Source organism: Euprymna scolopes, chromosome 24, assembly GCF_053919585.1.
Source record: "Euprymna scolopes isolate OS-2025 chromosome 24, ASM5391958v1, whole genome shotgun sequence".
Lineage (NCBI taxonomy): Eukaryota > Metazoa > Mollusca > Cephalopoda > Sepiida > Sepiolidae > Euprymna > Euprymna scolopes.
The window spans coordinates 107875626-107884351 of NC_136505.1; positions in this window are offsets into that span (position 1 = coordinate 107875626).

Genomic DNA, 8726 nt, shown 5'->3' on the forward strand with positions numbered 1-8726 from the left:
ACTGCTGGGTGTTGTTGTTGAAGTTTCTGATGCATTTCATTCATTTATTGACAGTACTTCTCCGCGGCAATGGTTTCGCCTGCATTTAAAAAACTGCAATGGATGAGACAGCATGACCTTCTTTTAGTGAAATTCTGGCTTCAGGAAGTGTCGTGGAGCTTCATCGGTTTCTAATCACTGAGCTGAGTGTCGCCGGTTTTCGGAAAGAAATCACGTTTCATCGCAAGTCACAACTCGGTCGAGAAACGAGTCGTTCTTTTTGCGTAAAAGAAGGGAAAATGACACTTCATAACGGCGTTTCCTTTATTTGTCGTTCAATTTGTAAGGCACCCATTTATCAAGTATTTTAGTCTTTCTAATCTCGTTCAAATGATTGGGGATCGTAGTATACGTTACGTCTAAATCAGAGGCAAGTTCTCGAACAGTTGTGCGTGGATTGGCTTCCAGTTGATAGTTATCAACATCCGATGGCCGACCAGTATGCTCATCATCTTCAAGACGTTTTTCGTCGTCACAGAACGTTTTAAACCGCCATTGCGATGTGCGTTCAGTATTGGTTATAAGGCCAAACGCTTTGTTGATATCGCGAACTTTTTCAGCAGATTTACGGCCTAGCTTGAATTGAAATAAGAAAATTTTGTATTCAACGTTTATACAAGAAGACATACTTGTTTCAAAACGATTGTAATTTAAACGATTAGATAAAGCTAAAAACGCCCTTTAAAATAATATATAAAGTAAAGGTATTATAATGAAAACTTATTTGAGAATACATCATTTGATATCAAAATTAAAATTCCGCAAGAACTGTCTTCCACACACACACACACACACACACACACACACACACACACACACACACACACACACACACACACATCTATCTATCTATCTATCTATCTATCTATCTACATATATATATATTATTTTAACAAAATAAAGACATCAAAAATGGATTGATAGCAACAAATAGTGTATTTCATCCTTCGTTACAATTGTTCCAAGAACATTCGGACGAATTCAAACTCTATATCGTTCGAAAATTTTCACAAGAACGGCCTCTAATCAGACGTTTTCAAGAAATCACTTTTACAATGAACAATATGGAATCCATTTCATTTTAATGAAAAGTATGAGAAAATATTTTACCTACATCTCTTCTTTCCAAGGTTATAAAAATATACATGACAATTAAACTGCACAGAATATTCCGCGTTTCATTCTCGTGAGGATTCGTCAGGCTTATGCATAAGCCTGACGAATTCTTGATTGCCATATATATTTGCATAACTTACTACCTAGCTCTACCTATGTATTGAGTACTGTTGATATAAATACTGAAAATTTACGCATAAATTATATTTTTATATATTAATTTATGTGATTAAATGAAGTAGTCATATATATATAATATGTGTATATGTGTGCGCGCATGTGTGTATGTGTGTGTGTGTGTGTGCGTGTGTGTGTGTGTGTGTGTGTATTATGCGGAAACGTGAGAGGAGAAAGAAAAAAAGAAGTAGGACATTGGCATAGAAATTATTAAAATCTCAGACATGCCTCTCATAACAGATTTGTCCCGTTTCTCTTCTCCGTTTGCTTTTTTGAGCCTCAGGTTTAGGTTTTCTAATTCGGTTAATATGTGCCCAATTTAACGCGGAGATTACTGGATATAATATAATTTTACGCAATATTAACGGCCACTTAGGACGGCCGCGTAGATAAAAGTTACTTTCGTACGCGCACACATTTAGTATACAATTTTATTTATCTGTTTATACAAACTTGCCTTCACCTTGGCAAATGTTTTAGCTACATGTATGCAAATGTGTAGCCCAAAATATTTGTATAAACAACAAGTAGTACTAAATATACAGCTTTACTCGTACCAATCGAGGATACGTCATCGATAATAAATCCGACGTTGCTGTTGGGCTGAGAAGAGAAATAGTTCTGTTTGGTCGTAGGAAGTTAATTTTTCCAGTGGGTAGTTTATGGTCAGTCACAGAATACTCTTTTTCTTGGCCTTCGGGCCGGGATCAAAGTGTAGTATCTGTTCCGGCAGATACTGCAAGCAAAGACCATATGTGGGGGTAACCCCACATATCAGACCTTGGTTAATGTAGGGGAAACCCTTCATACCAATTGTCACTATCCAGCTCCCCTACTCCCCGGGGAGTTATCCCCATTTCCCCTTCACTCCTCACAATAAAAATCGGCCTTGTGCCTAATTTGCTCGGTGGGGGAGCAAATAAATACCATCTGTTCCGGCAGATACTGCACTTAAGATAATTTGTACCAGTCAATGGAGGGGAAACCCTCTATACTGGGACAATTATTATTTTTGGTAACCAGAGTGACCCCTTTTAGGGGAGCTGGTTTTTACCTCACATTAAAAACGGCCTTGTGCCTAATTTGCTCAGTGGGGGAGCAAATAAACACCATCTGTTCCGGCAGATACTGCAAGCTATGACTAGCTATGACTAGCAAAGACCAGATGTGGGGGCAACCCCACATGCCTGACCTTTGACCAGCTCCCATTTCCCACCTCTCGGGAGCTGGTCCCCTTTTTCCCTTCCCCCTCCCTTCACTCCTCACATTAAAAATCGGCCTTGTGCCTAATTTGCTCGGTGGGGGAGCAAATAAACACCATCTGTTCCGGCAGATACTGCAAGCTATGACTTGCTATGACTAGCAAAGACCAGATGTGGGGGCAACCCCACATGTCTGACCTTAAACCAGCTCCCATTTCCCACCTCTCGGGAGCTGGTCCCCTTTTTCCCTTCCCCCTCCCTTCACTCCTCACATTAAAAATCGGCCTTGTGCCTAATTTGCTCGGTGGGGGAGCAAATAAATACCATCTGTTCCGGCAGATACTGCAAGCTATGACTTGCTATGACTAGCAAAGACCAGATGTGGGGGCAACCCTACATGTCGTACCTTTAACCAGCTCCCATTTCCAACCTCTCGGGAGCTGGTCCCCTTTTTCCCTTCCCCCTCCCTTCACTCCTCACATTAAAAATCGGCCTTGTGCCTAATTTGCTCGGTGGGGGAGCAAATAAATACCATCAAAGTGTAGTATCTGTTCCGGCAGATGCTGCAAGCTATGACTAGCTATGACTAGCAAAGACCAGATGTGGGGGCAACCCCACATGCCTGACCATTAACCAGCTCCGATTTCCCACCTCTCGGGAGCTGGTCCCCTTTTTCCCTTCCCCCTCCCTTCACTCCTCACATTAAAAATCGGCCTTGTGCCTAATTTGCTCGGTGGGGGAGCAAATAAATACCATCTGTTCCGGCAGATGCTGCAAGCTATGACTAGCTATGACTAGCTATGACTAGCAAAGACCAGATGTGGGGGCAACCCCACATGACTGACCTTTAACCAGCTCCCATTTCCAACCTCTCGGGAGCTGGTCCCCTTTTTCCCTTCCCCCTCCCTTCACTCCTCACATTAAAAATTGGCCTTGTGCCTAATTTGCTCGGTGGGGGAGCAAATAAATACCATCTGTTCCGGCAGATGCTGCACTTAAGATATTTGTACCAGTCAATGGAGGGGAAACCCTCTATACTGGGACAATTATTATTTTTGGTAACCAGAGTGCCCCCTTTTTGCCTACTTTTAGGGGAGCTGGTTTTTACCTCACATAAAAAACGGCCTTGTGCCTAATTTGCTCAGTGGGGGAGCAAATAAATACCATCTGTTCCGGCAGATACTGCACTTAAGATAATTTGTACCAGTCAATGGAGGGGAAACCCTCTATACTGGGACAATTATTATTTTTGGTAGTCAGAGTGACCCCTTTTAGGGGAGCTGGTTTTTACCTCACATTAAAAACGGCCTTGTGCCTAATTTGCTCAGTGGGGGAGCAAATAAACACGATCTGTTCCGGCAGATACTGCAAGCTATGACTAGCTATTACGAGCTATGACTAGCAAAGACCAGATGTGGGGGCAACCCCACATGCCTGACCTTTAACCAGCTCCCATTTCCCACCTCTCGGGAGCTGGTCCCCTTTTCCCCTTCCCCCTCCCTTCACTCCTCACATTAAAAATTGGCCTTGTGCCTAATTTGCTCGGTGGGGGAGCAAATAAATACCATCTGTTCCGGCAGATGCTGCACTTAAGATATTTGTACCAGTCAATGGAGGGGAAACCCTCTATACTGGGACAATTATTATTTTTGGTAACCAGAGTGCCCCCTTTTTGCCTACTTTTAGGGGAGCTGGTTTTTACCTCACATAAAAAACGGCCTTGTGCCTAATTTGCTCAGTGGGGGAGCAAATAAATACCATCTGTTCCGGCAGATACTGCACTTAAGATAATTTGTACCAGTCAATGGAGGGGAAACCCTCTATACTGGGACAATTATTATTTTTGGTAACCAGAGTGCCCCCTTTTTGCCTACTTTAAGGGGAGCTGGTTTTTACCTCACATTAAAAACGGCCTTGTGCCTAATTTGCTCAGTGGGGGAGCAAATAAATACCATCTGTTCCGGCAGATACTGCAAGCTTTGACTAGCAAAGACCAGATGTGGGGGCAACCCCACATGCCTGACATTTAACCAGCTCCCATTTCCCACCTCTCGGGAGCTGGTCCCCTTTTTCCCTTCCCCCTCCCTTCACTCCTCACATTAAAAATCGGCCTTGTGCCTAATTTGCTCGGTGGGGAAGCAAATAAATACCATCTGTTCCGGCAGATACTGCACTTAAGATAATTTGTACCAGTCAATGGAGGGGCAACCTCTATACTGGGACAATTATTATTTTTGGTAACCAGAGTGCCCCCTTTTTGCCTACTTTTAGGGGAGCTAGTTTTTACCTCACATTAAAACGGCCTTGTGCCTAATTTGCTCAGTGGGGGAGCAAATAAATACCATCTGTTCCGGCAGATACTGCAAGCTATGACTAGCTATGACTAGCTATGACTAGCAAAGACCAGATGTGGGGGCAACCCCACATGCCTGACCTTTAACCAGCTCCCATTTCCCACCTCTCGGGAGCTGGTCCCCTTTTCCCCTTCCCCCTCCCTTCAGTCCTCACATTAAAAATCGGCCTTGTGCCTTATTTGCTCGGTGGGGGAGCAAATAAATACCATCTGTTCCGGCAGATACTGCACTTAAGATAATTTGTACCAGTCAATGGAGGGGAAACCCTCTATACTGGGACAATTATTATTTTTGGTAGCCAGAGTGACCCCTTTTAGGGGAGCTGGTTTTTACCTCACATTAAAAACGGCCTTGTGCCTAATTTGCTCAGTGGGGGAGCAAATAAACACGATCTGTTCCGGCAGATACTGCAAGCTATGACTAGCTATTACGAGCTATGACTAGCAAAGACCAGATGTGGGGGCAACCCCACATGCCTGACCTTTAACCAGCTCCCATTTCCCACCTCTCGGGAGCTGGTCCCCTTTTCCCCGTTCCCCCTCTCTTCACTCCTCACATTAAAAATCGGCCTTGTGCCTAATTTGCTCGGTGGGGGAGCAAATAAATACCATCTGTTCCGGCAGATGCTGCACTTAAGATAATTTGTACCAGTCAATGGAGGGGAAACCCTCTATACTAGGACAATTATTATTTTTGGTAACCAGAGTGCCCCCTTTTTGCCTACTTTTAGGGGAGCTGGTTTTTACCTCACATTAAAAACGGCCTTGTGCCTAATTTGCTCAGTGGGGGAGCAAATAAACACCATCTGTTCCGGCAGATACTGCAAGCTATGACTAGCTATGACTAGCAAAGACCAGATGTGGGGGCAACCCCACATGCCTGACCATTAACCAGCTCCCATTTCCCACCTCTCGGGAGCTGGTCCCCTTTTTCCCTTCCCCCTCCCTTCACTCCTCACATTAAAAATCGGCCTTGTGCCTAATTTGCTCGGTGGGGGAGCAAATAAACACCATCTGTTCCGGCAGATACTGCAAGCTATGACTAGCTATGACTAGCAAAGACTAGATGTGGGGGCAACCCCACATGCCTGACCTTTAACCAGCTCCCATTTCCCAACTCTCGGGAGCTGGTCCCCTTTTTCCCTTCCCCCTCCCTTCACTCCTCACATTAAAAATCGGCCTTGTGCCTAATTTGCTCGGTGGGGGAGCAAATAAATACCATCTGTTCCGGCAGATGCTGCAAGCTATGACTAGCAAGGACCAGATGTGGGGGCAACCCCACATGCCTGACCTTTAACCAGCTCCCATTTCCCACCTCTCGGGAGCTGGTCCCCTTTTTCCCTTCCCCCTCCCGTCACTCCTCACATTAAAAATCGGCCTTGTGCCTAATTTGCTCGGTGGGGGAGCAAATAAATACCATCTGTTCCGGCAGATGCTGCACTTTTATTTCTTGTTCTCTTTCGGTGGAGGAGAAATCCTTCACGACTGAGACAATGTTTTATTTTTGTACCTTTTCTCCACGTTAAAAAACGACCCTGGTGTCTAACTCTGTCCCGTGGGGAGGCATCGTAAATAGGTAATCTTTTTACCAAGAATGTGGATGGAACTACTTAGGCATTTTTGTGAGCCAGAATGCATATTTGTAAGTGTGCTGGCTTTTCACAATCACACCTGGTCTTGTCACTAACAGCTTAGAAATAAGGAAAATAAAATATAGCTCTATTTGTTATTGAGCACTATTATGTAAATATACTAAGGATTCATTATATTAACACCACCCCACTACTACTAGTCTGACATTTAGCCAGTTATTTTTCTGAAGTCTACATAACTCAGCATTTCATTCCATCGTTTGTTTTATTTTTATTTTCTTTTGCGGACTTTTATTCTCATCCTCATAGTTATTGTTGTTTTTTTCACTACGTTTCGGCCAACTTATCCCCTGGCCTTCTTTAGGTGAATAACTGCGACGGCATAGAAATGCCGAGTCTTGTAACTGTATTCCCAGTAATTACTGTCTTCCATAGTTGTTGTCTCACCACGGTTTGGCCAATTAATCCTCTGGCCTACTTGGGTAGGATTGAAACCGCTATCTTCAGACAATGCTCACCTGGAACCATAGAGACTCAACGCCTCTATCGACTGCGCCACGGACCCCAAATTGAAAGTTGGATTTTATGGTCTTATAAATCGCATTTTGTGTTTTTATCTGGTCTTCTATTTTCTGCTCCGTACCGAATAGTACTATTTATTTATTTAAATCCTTTGAGATGAGGCCTCATAATTTGTGTATTTTTTTTTCGGACTGTTATCCTCGTCTTTATTGTGGTTGTTGTTTCAGCCAACTCATTCTCTAACCTTCTTCAGATTATTAACCACGACGGGATAGGAATACTGAGTCTTGTAACTGTATCCCCAATAATTACTGCCTTCCATAGTTGTGGTTGTTTCACGTTTTGGCCAACTAATACTAATGTTTGGGTATGATTAAAGGTGTTATCTACAGACGATGCTCACCTGAAAATGTCGAGACTACGCGCCTCTATCCACGTATATGTTTATCAACATTAATCTAAGTCTGTACGGTACTGAAGTCCCTAATAACTTGTGATATATTTTGAACTCTGGGGCGATATTCCATTTCTACACTTGAGGTTTTCCATAATAAGAATACAAGTTAGAAAAGCATTTCATCCAAGGCATGAAAATTGTTAAACAAAATGTTTTTACTATTGGCTTTAAAAGTAAAGGTACAAGATTCAATTTGAAATTTATTTATCTTCAAAGTGCCCTTTTATAAATTTTACAAGTAAGGTATAAAAATTTAGTTTAAATTGAATCAAAAAATTATCTTGGATTTATTTTATGTAATGTACATTCTGTTGCACTAAAAAAAATCATTGAAAATTTTATATCTATATAATTAGTTGCTAGATGAAAGATACTGTTTTTAAATTGCAACACGGACTAGAACAGAAGATCATTCGATCTATATTCAAAAGGTCTACAGCTGAGCTATATCTCCAGATTATAATAAATCTGTCGTTTGAAGAAGCAATGATGTGCTGCAATTGTTTTATCGTTATTTCCATGGCAGATGCTCGTCTGAACTCCAATCTCTGGTCCCCCCTCGCCAATCTTTCACGAAAAACACCCGTCTAGCTGAATCCACTGTGAAAAATTTCCCCCACTCTATATCTGTGCCTAAATCAAAACTCGGATTCAATGAACAAAGCTTCTTTCTTAGAACTGCACGCCTGTGGAACTCTGTTCCATCTGCCTGCTGCCCTCCGGACTACAACTTGGATGTCTTCAAGTCCAATGTTAACAAATTCCTGATGAACCGCCCCCTTAAGTAAACACTTCAGCAAATCTCCACACTAACGTAATGTACTTGCAATAACCCTTATCCCTGAGTGGCTTCTGGGCCTTGATAAGTGGTGATCACTGTGTAAAAAAAAACCTCCTTTGGTCGGTGTAACGTAAAATATTCCCCTTTAAAATTCTTCTTTTTTATCTATGTGCTAGAAAAGCTATTTTAAAGATCGGATTATTTTCGATTTTTGATTTTCATCGGATGAATTTCTGTACAACACATATCTAAAAACATTGCCGGACATATAAATTAGCTTTGTGTGAAATTTGCAAATGAAAGGCTCAGCCATTTCGGACCATATGAGGAACTCACATACACACACAAAGTGACTTTTATTTATGCTTCTTGACAGTCTTCATGAGACACATATTTTTTCGCGTGAGGTTTTTTTTCTCAGCTTTCTTCCTTAATCTCTTACTTGACTTTCGACTTCTCTGAATATATCTCAATTCCATAAGAAGAG